The 16049-nt window shown below is 35.1% G+C and overlaps 1 protein-coding gene across 18 annotated transcripts in view; it reads left to right on the top strand.

Moving 5' to 3' along the window:
• The window catches only part of MBD5 (methyl-CpG binding domain protein 5), a 403659-nt gene that overhangs the window by 259174 nt on the left and 128436 nt on the right, over positions 1-16049 (top strand). For 17 of the 18 annotated variants that reach the window (XM_067742013.1, XM_067742007.1, XM_067741998.1 and 14 more), the window contains one exon: positions 542-663. The exons of the other annotated variant lie outside the window; for it this stretch is intronic. The gene's annotated coding sequence lies outside the window, so the exon portion shown is untranslated. The remainder of the gene's footprint in view (positions 1-541; positions 664-16049) is intronic. 18 annotated transcript variants of the gene reach the window in all.

Raw genomic sequence — 16049 nt, 5'->3', positions numbered from 1 at the left:
AAGTAAATAAATAAAAGGGTTAAAATGGTAAATTAAAAAAAAAAATAGAACTTCCCTGGTGGCACAGAGGTTAAGAATCCGCCTGCCAATTCAGGGGACGCGGCTTTGATCCCTGGTCCGTGAAGATCTCACATGCTGCAGAGCAGCTAAGCCCATCCTCCACAACTACTGAGCCTGTGCTCTAGAGCCCATGAACCACAACTACTGAGTCCGCTTGCCACAACTACCGAAGCCTACGTGCCTAGAGCCCATGATCTGCAACAAGAGAAGCCACCACAATGAGAAGCCCACGTACCGCAATGAAGGGTAGCCCCCGTGCACCGCAACTAGAGAAAGCTTGCACACAGCAACAAAGACCCAATGCAGCCAAAAATAAATAAATAAATTTATTTATTTTTTTTAAAAGTGGTAATATTTCCAACTGTTTTTCTGTGAGACCCCACTTGAAAACAGGCAGCAGCCTATATAGCTGCAGTGTGTACTTAAGGATAATTTACATTCCTTTAAATAAATGTGTGTGTCTATGTTATTTCTGTTACAGAGAGAAGAGGTACTCCTTTATAGGGACTCGTAAAGACATAGAGCATCTAGAGATTTACTGCCTCCATTACGCTGCTGGGTCTCACAGCACATGTTATGTTTTTATCAGTTTCTCTGCAGAAGGTAGGAGTTGTTTTCTCTGCATGAATTCTTCATATAATTATAGTTATCTTGTCTGTGAACTTAATATTTATTGAATATGAAAAACATCTGACATCTATAGATTAAAATGCCAATTGGGAGATTGGGATTGACATATATACACTAATATGTATAAAATGGATAACTAATAAGAACCTGCTGTATAAAAAAATAAATAAAATTCTAAAATTCAGAAAATAAATAAAATGCTGGACTTCTCGAAATAGTTGACATACAAACACCTCTAAAGAATATTTCTATTATAAAATTAATACATGTTTATTGTAAAAAAAAAAAGAAGACAATATGGAAAAGTAGAGTAATCTTACCACCTTGAGATAAGTACTTTTTATATGTTATCACGTCTTTCTGAATTTATTGATATGTCTATATGATGCATAATAATACATATATAATTATGCATTATGTATTATTATATACATATGTACATATATTATGACTAAAAATAATAGAATATAAATGCTCCTTGGCTAGAATGCTTCTTTTTTAATTTTTTTAAATTTAATTTAATTTTATATTAGAGTGTAGTTGATTTACAATGTTGTGTTCATTTCAGGTGTACAGCAAAGTGATTCAGTTATACATATACCTATATCCATTATTTTTCAGATTCTTTTCCCATATAGGTTATCACAGAATATTGAGTAGACTTCCTTGTGCTATACAGTAGATCCTTGTTGATTGTCTACTTTATTTATAGTACTGTGTATATATCAATCCCAATCTCCCAATTAATTCCTCCCTACCACTTTCCCCCTTGGTAACCATAAGTTTGTTTTCTACATCTGTAACTCTGTTTCTATTTTGTAAATAAGTTCATTTGTATCATTTTTTTAGATTCCATATATAAGCGATATTATACGATACTTGTCCTTCTCTGTCTGACTTACTTCACTCAGTATGACAATCTCTGGGTCCATCCATGTTGCTGCAAATGGCATTATTTTGTTCTTTTTTATGGCTGAATAATATTCCATTGTATATATGTACCACATCTTCTTTATTCATTCCTCTGTCAATGGACATTTAGGCTGCTTCCATGTCTTGGCTATTGTAAATAGAGCGGCAGTGAACATTGGGGTGCATGTATCTTTTCAAATTATGGTTTTGTCCAGATATATGCCCAGCAGTGGGATTGCTGGATCACATGGTACTTCTATTTTTAGCTTTTTAAGGAACCTCCATACTGTTCTCCATAGTGGCTGTAGCAATTTACATTCCCACCAACAGTGCAGGAGGGTTCCCTTTTCCCCACACCCTCTCCAGCATTTATTGTTTGTAGACTTTTTGATGATGGCCATTCTGACTGGTGTGAAGTGATAACTCATTGTAGTTTTGATTTGCTTTTCTCTAATAATTAGTGATGTTGAGCATCTTTTCATGTGTTTGTTGGCCATCTGTATGCCTTCTTTGGAGAAATGTCTATTTAGGTCTTCTGCTCATTTTTTGATTGGGTTGTTTGTTTTTTTGTTATTGAGCTGCATGAACTGTTTATATATATTGGAGATGAATCCCTCCCTGGTCACTTCATTTGCAAATCTTTTCTCCCATTCTGTGGGTTGTCTTTTCATTTTGTTTATGGTTTCCTTTGCTGTGCAAAAGCTTTTAAGTTTCATTAGGTCCCATTTGTTTATTTTTGTTTTTGTTTTCATTACGCTAGGAGGTGGGCCAGAAAAGATCTTTCTGCAATTTATGTCAGAGAATGTTCTGCCTATGTTTTCCTCTAAGAGTTTTATACTTTGCCACCTTACATTTAAGTCTTTAATCCATTTTGAGTTTATTTTGTGTATGATGTTAGGGAGTGTTCTAATTTTATTATTTTACATGTAACTGTCCAGTTTTCCCCACACTACTTATTGAAGGGACCATCTTTTCTCCATTGTATATTCTTGCCTCCTTTGTCATAGATTAGTTGACGATAGGTGTGTGGGTTCATCTCTGGACTTTCTATCCTGTTTTATTGATCTATGTTTCTGTTTTTGTGCCATTACCATATTGTTTTGATTACTGTAGCTTTGTAGAATAGTCTGAAGTCAGGGAGCCTGATTCCTCCAGCTCTGTTTTTCTTTCTCAGGATGCTTTGGCTATTCAGGGTCTTTTGTGTTGTAAAATTGTAAAAAAAATTTTTCTAGTTCTGTGAAAAATGCCATTGGTAATTTGATAGGGATTGCACTGAATCTGTAGATTGCTTTGGGTAGTATAGTCATTTTGATAATATTGATTCTTCCAAACCAAGAACATGGTATATCTCTCCATTTCTTTGTGTCATCTTTGATTTCTTTCATCAGTATCTTATAGTTTTCAGAGTACAGGTCTTTTGCCTCCTTAAGTAGGTTTATTCCTAGGTATTTTATTCTTTTTGATGTGATGGTAAATGGGATTGTTTCCTTAATTTCTCTTTCTGAACTTTCGTTGTCAGTGTGTAGGAATGCAAGAGATTTCTGTGTATTAATTATGTATCCTGCAACTTTACCAAACTCATTGATGAGCTCTAGTAGTTTTCTGGTAGCATCTTTAGGATTTTCTATGTATAGTATCATGTCATCTGCAAACAGTTTCAGTTTTACTTCTTCTTTTCCGGATTTCTTTCTTTTTCTTCTCTGATTGCTGTGGCTAGGACTTACAAAACTATGTTGAACACAAGTGGCTAGAGTGGACATCTTTGTCTTGTTCCTGATCTTTGAGAAAATGCTTTCAGTTTTTCACCATTGAGAATAATGTTGCTGTGGGTTTGTCGTATATGGCCTGTATTATGTTGAGGTATGTTACCTCCATGTCCACTGTCTGGAGAGTTTTTATCATAAATAGGTGTTGAGTTTTGTGAAAAGCTTTTTCTGCATCTATTGAGATGATCATATGGGTTTTTTTCTTCAGTTTGTTAATGTGGTGTATAAATTGATTGGTTTGTGTATGTTGAAGAATCCTTGTGTCCCTGGGATATATTCCACTTGATCATGGTGTGTGATCTTTTTAATGTGTTGTTGGATTCGGTTTGCTAGTCTTTTGTTGAGGATTTTTGCGTCTACGTTCATCAGTGATATTGGCCTGTAATTTTCTTTGTTCATGATATCTTTGTCTGGTTTTGGTATCAGGATGATGGTGGCCTCATAGAATGAGTTTGGGAGTGTTTGTTCCTCTGCAGTTCTTTGGAAGAGTTTGAGAAGGATTGGTGTTAACTCTTCTCTAAATATTTGAATAGAATATAGAATTCACCTGTGAAGCCATCTAGTCCTGGACTTTTGTATGTTTGAAGTTTTTAATCACAGTTTCAATCTCATTACTTGTAATTGGTCTGTTCATATTGTCTATTTCTTCCTGGTTCAGGCTTGGAAAGTTGTACCTTTTTCAGAGTTTGTCCATTTCTTCTAAGTTGTCCATGTTATTGGCATATAGTTGCTTATAGTAGTCTCTTTTGATGCTTTGTATTTGTGGTGTCAGTTGTAACTTCTCCTTTTTCATTTCTAATTTTATTGATTTGAGTCCTGTCCCTTTTTTTCCTGATGAGTCTGGCATAAGATTTATCAAATTTGTTTATCTTCTCAAAGAAACAGCTTTTAGTTTTATTGATCTTTGCCATTGTTTTCTTCATCTGTATTTCATTTATTTCTGGTCTGATCTTTATGATTTCTTTCATTCTACTAACTTTGGGTTTTGTTTGTTCTTCTTTCTCTAGTTGCTTTAGTTGTGTTTTTAGGTTGTTTATTTGAGATTTTTCTTGTTTCCTGAGCTAAGATTGCATTGTTATAAACCTCCCTTTCAGAACTGCTTTTGCTGCGTCCCATAGGTTTTGGATCATTGTGTCTTCATTGTTGTTTGCCTCTAGGTATTTTTTTATTTCTTTGATTTCTTCAGTGATCCATTGGTTGTTTAGTAACATTGTTTAGCCTCCATGTGTTTGTGTTTTTTACAGTTTTTTTCCTATAATTGATTTCTAATCTCATTGAGTTGTGGTCAGAAAAGATGCTTGATATGATTTCAATTTTCTTAAATTTACCAAGGCTTGATTTGTGGACCAGGATGTGAACTCACCTGGAGAATGTTCCATGCTCACTTGAGAAGAAAGTGTATTCTGCTGCTTTTGGATGGAATGTCCTATCAATATCAATTAAGTCTCTCTCGTCTAATGTGTCATTTAAGGCTTGTGTTTCCTTATTGGTCTTCTGTGTGGATGATTTGTCCATTGGGGTAATTGGGGTGTTAAAGTCCCCCACTATTATTGTGTTACTGTCAGTTTCTTGTTTTATGGCTATTAGCATTTGCCTTATATATTGAGGTGCTCCTATGTTGGGTGCATATATATTTACAATTGTTATGTCTTCTTCTTGGATTGGTCCCTTCATCATTATGTAGTGTCCTTCCTTGTGTCTTGTAACAGTCTTTATTTTAAAGTTTATTTTGTCTGATTAAAAAGCTGCTACTCCAGCTTTCTTTTGGTTTCTATTTGTATGGAATACCTTTTTCTATCCCCTCATTTTCAGTCTGTATGTGTCCCTAGAGCTGAAGTGGGTCTCTTTTAGACAGCGTATACATGGGTCTTGTTTTTGTATCCATTCAGCCAGTCTTTTTCTTTTGGTTGGAGCATTTAATCCATTTACATTTAAGGTAATTATTGATATGTATGTTCCTATTGACGTTTTCTTAATTGTTTTGGATTTGTTTTTGTAGGTCTTTCTTCTTCCCTTTCTCTTTTGTTCTCTTCTCTTGTGATTTGATAACTATCTTTGGTGTTGTGTTTGGGTTGCTTTTTCTTTTTGTGTGTTATGTATTGTAATTTTTTGGTTTGCTGTTCCCATGAGGTTTTGATATAGCAGTCTATATGTATACAAGGTTGTTTTATGTTGCTGGTCTCTTTCCCACCTAGGGAAGTTCCTTTAACATTTGTTGTAAAGCTGGTTGTTTTTGTTTTATGTACTTACTTTTTGCCATATAAAGTTAGCATTTTTATGAGGTTAAATCTGTCATCTTCCTCATGGGTTCTGGTTTTGGTGTCTGCTGGTCCATTGGCTTTTTTTTTTTTTTTTTTGAACTGTGTATATTACGGATGGTTTTAAACACAGAGTATTTGGCAGAATAGTATAATGAACCTCCATGTACCTCAGTCTGGCTTCAGTAATTAAGAACTCACAGCTAATCTTGTTTCGCTTATATCGTCTGTATTATTTTGAAGCAAATTCAGATATTAAATCATTAAGTACTTCAGTATGCACACTGACTTCAAAGGTATTTTTAACTAACCTGTATTTTACATCTGCCATAGTTTGTCTTGCTGGAATCACTGACTTTCACTACAAGATACTTATAATGTTAAACCAAACATCAGCATTAGTTAAGATTATTGTTACATAATTTAGGATTTTAAAATAGCCTCTATGAGAATTTAATTATACTGAATACTTATGTTACTCCTCTCGCATTGATTAAATATACATATCTGTATGATATCCGTATAACTTTTTTGTTACTAAAGTTATATCTTTCTTTTTTAACCAAATCCTGTTCTTTTAATCATTTTTTTTTTTTTTTAGATGTTGGGGGTAGGAGTTTATTAATTATTTATTTTTGCTGTGTTGGGTCTTCATTTCTATGCGAGGGCTTTCTCTAGTTGTGGCAAGTGGGGGCCACTCTTCATCACGGTGCACGGGCCTCTCACTATCGCGGCCTCTCTTGTTGTGGAGCACAAGCTCCAGACACGCAGGCTCAGTAGTTGTGGCTCACGGGCCTAGCTGCTCCGCAGCATGTGGGATCCTTCCAGACCAGGGCTTGAACCCGTGTCCCCTGCATTAGCAGGCAGATTCTCAACCACTGCGCCACCAGGGAAGCCCCTAAAGTTATATCTTAATAAAAAGCTTCAGCTTCCTTTTTTACTAAAGTTATGCCTTATTAGAATCTATAACTCTTCTTATACCATGATATAAATTTTATTTTCCTGTCCTCAGAAGGCACTATCCTAAATTGTGAATTATGTTACTATATTAAAAAGACTTTCCAAGCCTTTTGAGTAAAACTTCGTATACGCCTCTCCAGAAACATAACAGGGTTTGTTTTGTTTTTTTTTTAATCCGTGGATTAGATAGAATTTCATTTGTTATATGTGGTTAATATCTGATTAGTTTTTGAGCTATCAGTTCAGAAGAAAGCAATACCATCTTAAGGCCTTCTTTGGGGTTTGATACTGAATGTAAAAGTTCATCATAAGAAGTTAAGAAAGTATCTCATGATTACTAATGCCAGAAAGAGTACAGAATATCATTAGACATGATTCTTATTCAAAGAAGAAGGATAAAAAAACCAGAGTTAGTCTCAACTGGAAATAAGATTGTCAATACATATCAAATGCAGAGAAGGAAAATAAATCTGAACCTTCATCACAGCTAAGTAATATCATGTAAGTTTTTATAGTTAAGAGACTCCTTTAGGTTAATATTGCCAGATTATTTCATTTTATAAATGAGAAAACAGAAGAGCAGAGAGCTTAGCTGAAGCTTTTCCAAAGTCACAAGAATGTTTCTTTATCCAGTTTTCTCAGAAGACATTTAAGAAGTATTATAAATAAAAAGTTCTAAAAAGTTATCATTATTAGCAATAATAACAGTTATTCAGTGCTTACTATGTAGCAGTCAATCTACTAAATACTTTGAATTATTTATTTCATTTAATCCTTACAGTGTGCTTTGAGGTAAAATCTTTTATTATCCCCTTTTACAGAGGTAAGGAATCTGACTCTAACCCAGGCAGCCCGAGACACATAGCCCTCACTCTTAATTGCTGTTATTCAGAGAAGAGACTCCTAAATGTTATAATCAGTAAGAAATTGTATTTCTCTATCAACTAAAGTAGACAGAGTTACTGGAAGAACAGAGAGAGGATTCCAGCAGTCAATCCTAGAGATAAAGCAGGAATGGAAAGTTTTGGCAAGATAGATGGCAAGAAATTACATCCTAAGGAAAAATAATGTGAAAGGTCTAATTAAAGAAATTTGTGGCATGATTTGACTCTAGATTATTCCCTTATTTTCAGGGAATGCTGCATCCCTCAATTTATTTTTGCATTTATAAATTTTATTTTGGTTTTCAAATAAAGGATGGCTTATCTTTTTCATAAATTAATGAAGAAAGCAACACCCAAAACGTGTTGACTGTTGCTCTAGGTTTTAATGTTTGTGCAGTTCGTGTCTAAAAGTGCACATGAATTAAGCAAAAAAAATGAAATCATGAAAGAAGAAAGAATTTTTTTTAATGAATTTGCAAGTTTAGTTCTAAGTAGCAATCACAGTTTTAGCTTGAGGCTTTTCTGGGTGATTGTGAATAATGATTAGGTGAGATTACAGACCCCAGGCAAAGCCCGAGGACATTAATCCTCCTAGACAGTCATTTATCCTCAAAATAAATGGTCCTTAGTTTGTGGAGTATTGTTTGAAATACCAGAAGGAATCAAGACTTGAGTCTGTCATTTTATCCCAAGGGTCATCTCAGGAGTCTGAAGCTTAAATGTTAAGATAAATGTTAACCAAAATGAAAACCGTTGGCAGGCTTTTCATTTACTGTTGCTTTATTTTATTTTTACTGCTTTGGGGTATGTATTTTTATTTACCCTCAGATGGAATTATGTATTAAAAAATTGTAACCCCAAGAAAGTAATATCACTATTGAAAATTGTGTTCAACTGTGTAGAGCATCTATTCAGGGGAAATGGGTAAGATTTTTTTTAAAAAGATAATAAATTCCACCTCTCATTTTTATTAGATTTTCATGGAAATTTATGTTTGAGAGAATTCTGATTTACTACTCTTTGCTAAAAACATTCTTCTAGCCCGATCTTATCATGTAAAATTATGAACTGGTTAGTGTGGCTATTTTGAAAGCCCTGAAGTTTTGAATTCGTGGATAATTATGTATTTTCAATTACCAAAATCTCCATTTCCTTCGATCCTTATAGCTCTTTGCTCTAACTCTTCTCTAAAAACTTTGTGACTTAAGTTCTTAAAATGAGTCCACCCTCTTTTAAAACATATTTACATAATAGATAGTAAGAGGGAGGAAATTAACAAACTAAAACATTTACTTAACTCACCCAATGTATGGAATAATAATGATGATAATACTAATAAAAAGGGTAGTGTTCTCGTAATCATCTAATAACATGAAGAAGGGTAACGAGGCTTTATATAGGGTTTACTATATGCCGGTCACTATTCTAATTCACATTCTAACTCAAAACTCCATTATTATCCCCAATTTTAAATGAGGAAACTGAGTCAATAAGAGATTAAATAGTAAGTAGTAAATTTGGGATCAGAAACCTGAACCAGGGCTTGAGGGAGCCACAGTAGAAAATTCTCAGTCCTACATGGCCTCACATCAATACATATAAGGCTTTGTACTGGGAACATAGCGGTAAATGAGGTAGGCACAGTTCCTGATTTCATTAAACAGAAAATTACACAATTTATTTCATTTCCACATTATAAGGTAATGCAAGAACATATGTAGAGACTTCATATAGTCTGGGAAAATCAGGCAAAGGATCTCCGAAGAAGGGGCTTTTTGGCTAAGATCTGAGGGATGAGTAGGATCCACAAGGTCAGGTGGAAATGGGGAGTAGGATAGGCAGGGGCCACACTGTGACTTTTATGGGCCCTAGACACTTTTGCCTTCATGGGCCCCTTCCTCCATAAGAATATTAAAAATTGTATTTTGTGATTATACTGGTATGAAGACAAATATGTTAGTATTATATACTAAAACATTTTCTTTCAACGAAAAGTGTTTTTTTTTTTCCTTATTTTAATAGAAAGTAAAACATTTTCATGGACTCCTAAAAATATTTTGGGCCCTAGGCACTTGTGCCCGCTGTACCTAATGGATAAGTCAGCCTGGAGGTGAATATTGGGCCAAACATTTCAGATGGAAGGAACAGCATAGGGACTTGCTTTCTCAGGAAACTGAAAGGGGGCCAGTGTGGTCAGAGCAGAGAGTGCAGGTGAGGGAGGCATGAAGTGAGGCTGGTGAGGCAGACAGGGCCTTGTAGGCAGTGTTGTTTATCCTAAGAGCTTCCAAAGGGTGTGTGTGTGTGTGTGTGTGTGTGTGTGTGTGTGTGTGTGTGTGTGTGTGTGTGTGTGTGTGTGTGTGTGTGTGTGTGTGTGTGTGTGTGTGTGTGTGTGTGTAGGTGGGTGTGCTTAAGTCAAATTAATATATGCACATGGTTAAAATCAGTAGTTCTTTGGTTCCCCTTTTCCCACTGACGCCTCACTTCTCTTTCCACTTTTCCTTCTGATATTTATCTTCATTTATCCAGGTAAAAGTAATTTGCTTACACCTCAGATTTTTTAATTTATCACTTTTAGGCATCATATAGTAACACGCACACACATACACACACAAATAAAGGAGGCATTATAAATTCACTCACTTAACCCTACCCCACCTCTACCTTTTCTCTGTCATTCTTCATTTGGTGTTATCTCTGTTTTGGGTTTCTCTGTTGTAACTGGATACAGCAGTATACCTTTATAATATCTTGATTTCTTATCCCATTAACTGTAGATGCTGCTTTGGGATTGTCCCCTCTAGCAGATGAGGATAAGTGTGTCCACATTCTCCATGGTTCTGTTCTCAGTTCCTTCATTTTTGTATTTCTAAAATTGATGCCATTTACATCTATTTTATAACCATAATTAAGCATTTATATATTATTTTGTGAAAAGTGCCTTTGCATTTTCTGTTCCCACCACCTGGAACATCCATTCACCCACAAGACCACATTGACTGTTCCTGCCCTTCCTTAAGTTCTTGACCCAAGTGACAGCTGCTCAGTAGGGCTGTTCCTGACCATCTTATCGGAAATAGCAACTCCCCTACCTAGGATTCTTGTTTTACTGTCTGTTGTATTTTTCGCTGTAGCACTTATTGTTAATACAAATCATATATTGTATTTCACTTAATTTTTAAAATTATTGTCATTCTCCCTGTCCTTGACTACAGCTTCAAGGAGACAAGGATTATCTACTTTAATTTCTTTGATTTTTTTGGTTTACTATTTTTCCCCTCACTTTTATAATCTCAGTGGCTAAAATAGTGCCAGATACAGAATCATTTGAATTAATGATTAATTATAGTCCCAAGTAGTCTTCTTTGGTTATATTCCCTTACTTAGGCCAATTTTCAGTTTTCTTAAAATTTCTAATTGCCTATTTTTGTTTTTCTTGCATTGTTTTTCTTTGTCATATTCCCAATTCTTTCCAACTCTTCATTATGTGAAACATTCTGGGCATCTCTTTTTGTTTTTATTCTTTTCCCTGGGAGCTGCTCTTCTAGATCCTTACATCCTTTGGCTGCACAACTGTCATCCTAAGGCTTCCCTTTCCTCCTCAACCCACATTTTTTCTCTTTTTCGTTGTACATCCTCCTTTAATGAAGCATATCCCTTAGCAACTTTCTAAGAAAGAATATATGGATGATAAACTTTCTGAACTTTCACATGTTTGAATGTTCTTTATTTTATTCTCACTAGAAGTGTATCCAGGTTCTAACATCAGAAGGTGCAAGCGTGGGAGCAGGGCCTGACTGGGAAAAAGGGGAGAAGTGGGGTTTGTGCATCAGTATTGGAGAGGGAGAAAAAGCATTAAAAGGTGCCACGTTCGACTACTTGCCCTACATGAGACACAGTCTAAAAACTGACATTTTGTGCCACTTCTACAACTGACTGTTTTTATAATAGTCTTAACAATCATTGTGTTAAAAATTGTAGAAAGAGTACCGACTTTGAAGAATGTGCTGAGGATAAGCAGTTGCTGCCTATCTAACTGCTTGCCTTCTGAATTGTAGGTTGTCTGGGATTCTAGGGTACAAATCATTTTCCCACTGAACTTGGATGGTGATGCTCCACAATCTTTTAAAATTTATTTACACCAGCCTGAGTTGGTCCTTTGTAGCTCATCTGTTCTTTCCTTCTGGTAACTTTTGGGGTCCATTCTTGTTTTTCTTGGTGTTTTCAGTTCCCAATGATGTGCATGTTATAGGCTTTTTTCTGTTCATGTTGTATTCAGTGAGCACTTTCATCTGAGGAGTTTAATCCCTAGAAAATCATCTTGTACTATTTCTTTAGTAATGTCCTTCCTTTTTTTCTTTTTTTTCTTCTTGTTCTTTCCTTCTGTAACTGTTGTTATTCTGTGAAGGACCACATGAGCTGAACATCTAATGTCTCTTCTTTATAATAATATTTTCTATTTCTTTTTAAATCTATTTCCAGGCAATGCTCTCAATTCCTAAAACCAAACCAAAAAAAGAGATTCATAGGAGGGTTGAAATATAAAATTATGTTTTCATTTTCCAAGAGTCTTTCATATTCTCTGGGAGTTTTGTTTGTTTGTCTTTGTTTGTTTAAAGATGAAGAGGGTAGTGATTAAGAGCACAGATTTTGGAGCCAGACTGAGCTTGAATCCCTGTCTCCCACTTAGTAACTCTGTGACCTTGAGCAATTTTAAATTATCTGTCTCTGTCCTCATCTGAAATGGGGATAATAATAGTCTGCTTATCTCAGAGTTCTAAGGATTAAATGAGTTTGTAAACATAAAACGTTAAGAATAAAATCTGGAATGTAGTAAGCCTTATATGTATTTGCTATTATCGTTACTATTATAATCATCTCTAATATTATTTTGTGTATGATGTCTGCTCACTGTCCCTGAGGATGCTAGCTAGGGTTCTTTTTAAAATTCATCTTTTTTCCCTAAGTTACCCATTGCCTCCAATTCAGCTTCATTTTTCTGTTTGCTTTTTGGGTTTTTTTTCCTCTTTTTTATGCAGGAAGCTTTCTTTAAATATCTGGTAATTCTTGGATACAGGTTCATATATAACAGTGAGGAAATAAACAGCTGATTGGGAGCTTTGCATACAAAGGCAGCTTTTCCTGATTTCAGGTGTTTAGGGTGGCTAGGACAGAACCCATTCATTACAATCGAGAGTCCCTAAATGCCAGAGATAAAAGCTATTCATAGGATTGATTTTCCCCAAGAGGAGCCCTTTGATTATTTCTTTAGGAATGCCTTGCTTCAGTGGATGTGGGTGCCAGCTGTTCCTTATACAAACCTTAAATTAATCCCCCCGTTTTCAGCCCAACCTCTCACTGCTGCTCTCATTGCTGCCCTCTCACTGGGCATCCACGAGCCTTTGAACCTCTCTGTAGTTCTACAGATTGATGGGTCCGATCTTAGCTTTTGCCACTCCATGTCTACTGTAGGCTGAGGTTTCCTGTGCTCCACCGCAGCATTTTCCTCTCTGTATTTTCCTGTTCACATTAATTTTTTGAAATCTCTTATCTGTTGATGGTCTGTCCCCCATACATTGTGGTGTCACTTATTTTTTATTCCTTTACTATCATTTTAGTAGGTCTTAAAAGAAGTAAAAACATGTATGGTCTACCTCCCATCTTTAACTAGCAGTCATTGAATGTTCGTAAGTAGAAAAATGACCAGATCAAATGTCATTTGAAGTATAGCAGCATAAACTAACAGACTAAGTTTTCCTGGATATAATTATGTGATGCTTATAGCACCTAGCACATGATAGATAATAAAACTAGTTATTAAAATAATGACATAAATATATGTTCTTAGACATAAATAGATCAATATTTAATGAAATAAATATTAAGCAAAATATATTTATCATATTACATAAAATATTAATATGTTATATAATATATTATTCCCCAGGCTAAAACAGAAGTAACTTTCTTCAGAAATCATCTAATCTCTACCTACTCTAGCAGTGCTTTCCATCTGTTGCTGAATACCAACCTATCTCTTTTATCATTGAATATAAACGTGATTTTGCATAGAATAGCAGTAAATTAGTCTTAAACCAGCCTTTGACTTCTAGAAGCTTATAATCCTTTATTTGCAGTAAGATGACAGCTATGAGGATCAAAATACTATCTCATAGGGTGGCAATGATGATTAAATGAGATAAAATATATAATTTCATTTTCCCCTTCTTCATACTGTGGACCCATTTTTAAACCACCTCTAGAATATTTCCATAACTAGAGTAAATTCGCTAATCCAAATCCCCTAACCTGTATCTGTATGAAAATTTGGGTACTTTAAAGAGGATTGTTGCCAGCTCATGGAATGTTACATCTAAAAAGTGTTTTTCCTGCTTTCTTGTTGTCTTAAGCAGCTCCGTTGGGTACTTGATTAAAAGATACTTGTAAGCTTTAGTGCTGTTAAAGAAGTATACATTGATTATAGCCAAGTCTTTATACTATGAATCATTTCTTTATCAAAGTTCTATCTTTATAAATTCTAGTCACTTAAATGCAGTTTTTTAGTATTTCCCATCTAATTTGTTGTGCTGTCATGTGTGATTTCTCTTTAATGTTATTGAATAGATTAAGAAAAATGCACTTAGACAAGTTGCTTTCATTTGAATATCCCTTAAAAAGAAATATACATACATAAAAATTATAAGTGGTAGCAGAGTTTTATTATAGATTATTAGGGTCTCTCATTTACTTCCTGTCTTTCACATAACCTGGGAAAGGGGAAAGGAGAAATTTTAAATCCAAAACCTAATAAATTCAGTAGATTTCAAGGAAAATAATAAAAATTACAGTAAAGAAGATTCCAGACTCCAGATATCTACAACTGTGTGATTGTGGCTTAAAGAAATTAGGAAACCACTATGCATTTTTCATAATTAAAATATATTGTCCACCCCTTGAGTTTCCTTATATAAATAAAAAGATTATAATTTCAGATATCATTATTGTCATACCTATTTGCCTTTATTGTAACTGGAAATTTTCAGTATCTTCTTCTTGTCTCTTTCTGACTGTTCAGTGCTCACACACACATACAGTGTGAGCACGTACACACACACACACACATCTGAGGGAGTAGTAAAAACAAAAGGCATTTTATTAAGTAAATAACGCTCCTCAGTGGTTTTATTCATTTTAAATAATAGATCAGAAGTTCATTTTCAGGGCACTAGCTTCTATTTTTACATAGGAATTATTTTTAAAACCATACTATGCTATTTTCTTTCATAATTTGAATGTTGTTATGATTTCTTGGTAGCACTACAGAAATTTTCCTGCTTGTTTTTTTTTTCTATTCACAGTATTCAAAGTGAGTCATGTGACCTAGATATTGAAAATTGAGGTAGAGTGTGCTGCATTGCTGATATTTACTGTGAAACCTCAGAAACTGCTTCCACGGGCTAGAATTACAGGGTGCACGTGCACACCATTTAATATTGCTGCACAATCATTTTTAAATCTTGCCTAAAATACTGTTTTAAAATATTCAATTAATAGAACATAATGCTTTTATATTCCAGTTTAAAAGGCACAAATAATGATTGTTCATTTTAAAGTTTTAGATCATGCTAGATAAGACTCATTATGGATTTTTCCCCATTATTTACCTTGTGTTTAGAATTACAGTAATCTACTTATTTTGAAATCTAACCCCAATAAGGTGCAATTAGTCTGTTGCTATTTCGTAATTTGGGGTGAACTCTGTTAAATTATTAAAAATAAAATAGTATCTAGAGTCTGCAGTATAAAATTGTGATCATCAAGAGAAGTTATTTTATCATCTGTCAGATTGGTGTAGAGCATCTCTTTCAAGGAGTCAGCTTTCACATTCAGGAAGCCATATTCTCCCAGTGTGGAAAGCTCTTTCACCACTTAATACTTTTGTGTAAAAAATAAAACCCAGAAAGGAAAGCACTGAATGAATTAAAGCATCTGAACAGGTGACTGACTTTCAAGTCATGTATGTACTGAAAGAATCTGATTTGTTTTCTCTTTACTCACTGCAAAAATATTATAAAATAGAAGAAATAACAGATTACATAGCAACTCCCAGCTAAGAAAATTAAAGCACAAATGTGCTAAGGATCAGCTCTGTAGTTTTGTTTGTCCTCTTTTTTTTTTTTTTTGCGGTACGCGGGCCTCTCACTGTTGTGGCCTCTCCCGTTGCGGAGCACAGGCTCCGGACGCGCAGGCTCAGCAGCCATGGCTCACGGGCTCAGCCGCTCCGCAGCATGTGGGATCTTCCCGGACCGGGGCACGAACCCATGTCCCCTGCATCGGCAGGTGGACTCTCAACCACTGCACCACCAGGGAAGCCCTGTTTGTCCTCTTGATGACAGAGAGATTAGCTTACCAAACTAATTCATAGGTTTCTTTATATAGCCAGGGAAATCTACAGAGTACCAGGGCAGATGACCAGAATCCGTATTGAGAAGTCTAAGACCATAAGCTGGAAACTCAGTGCCTAGAATCCAATCTGAAGTACAAGGAGAGGCAGAAATAAGTAAGGAATACAACCAGGTTTG

This window comes from Pseudorca crassidens, chromosome 6, assembly GCF_039906515.1.
Source record: "Pseudorca crassidens isolate mPseCra1 chromosome 6, mPseCra1.hap1, whole genome shotgun sequence".
Taxonomy (NCBI): domain Eukaryota; kingdom Metazoa; phylum Chordata; class Mammalia; order Artiodactyla; family Delphinidae; genus Pseudorca; species Pseudorca crassidens.
The sequence above is the reverse complement of the archived record's forward strand: the minus strand, read 5'-3'. Positions and strand labels throughout refer to the sequence as shown.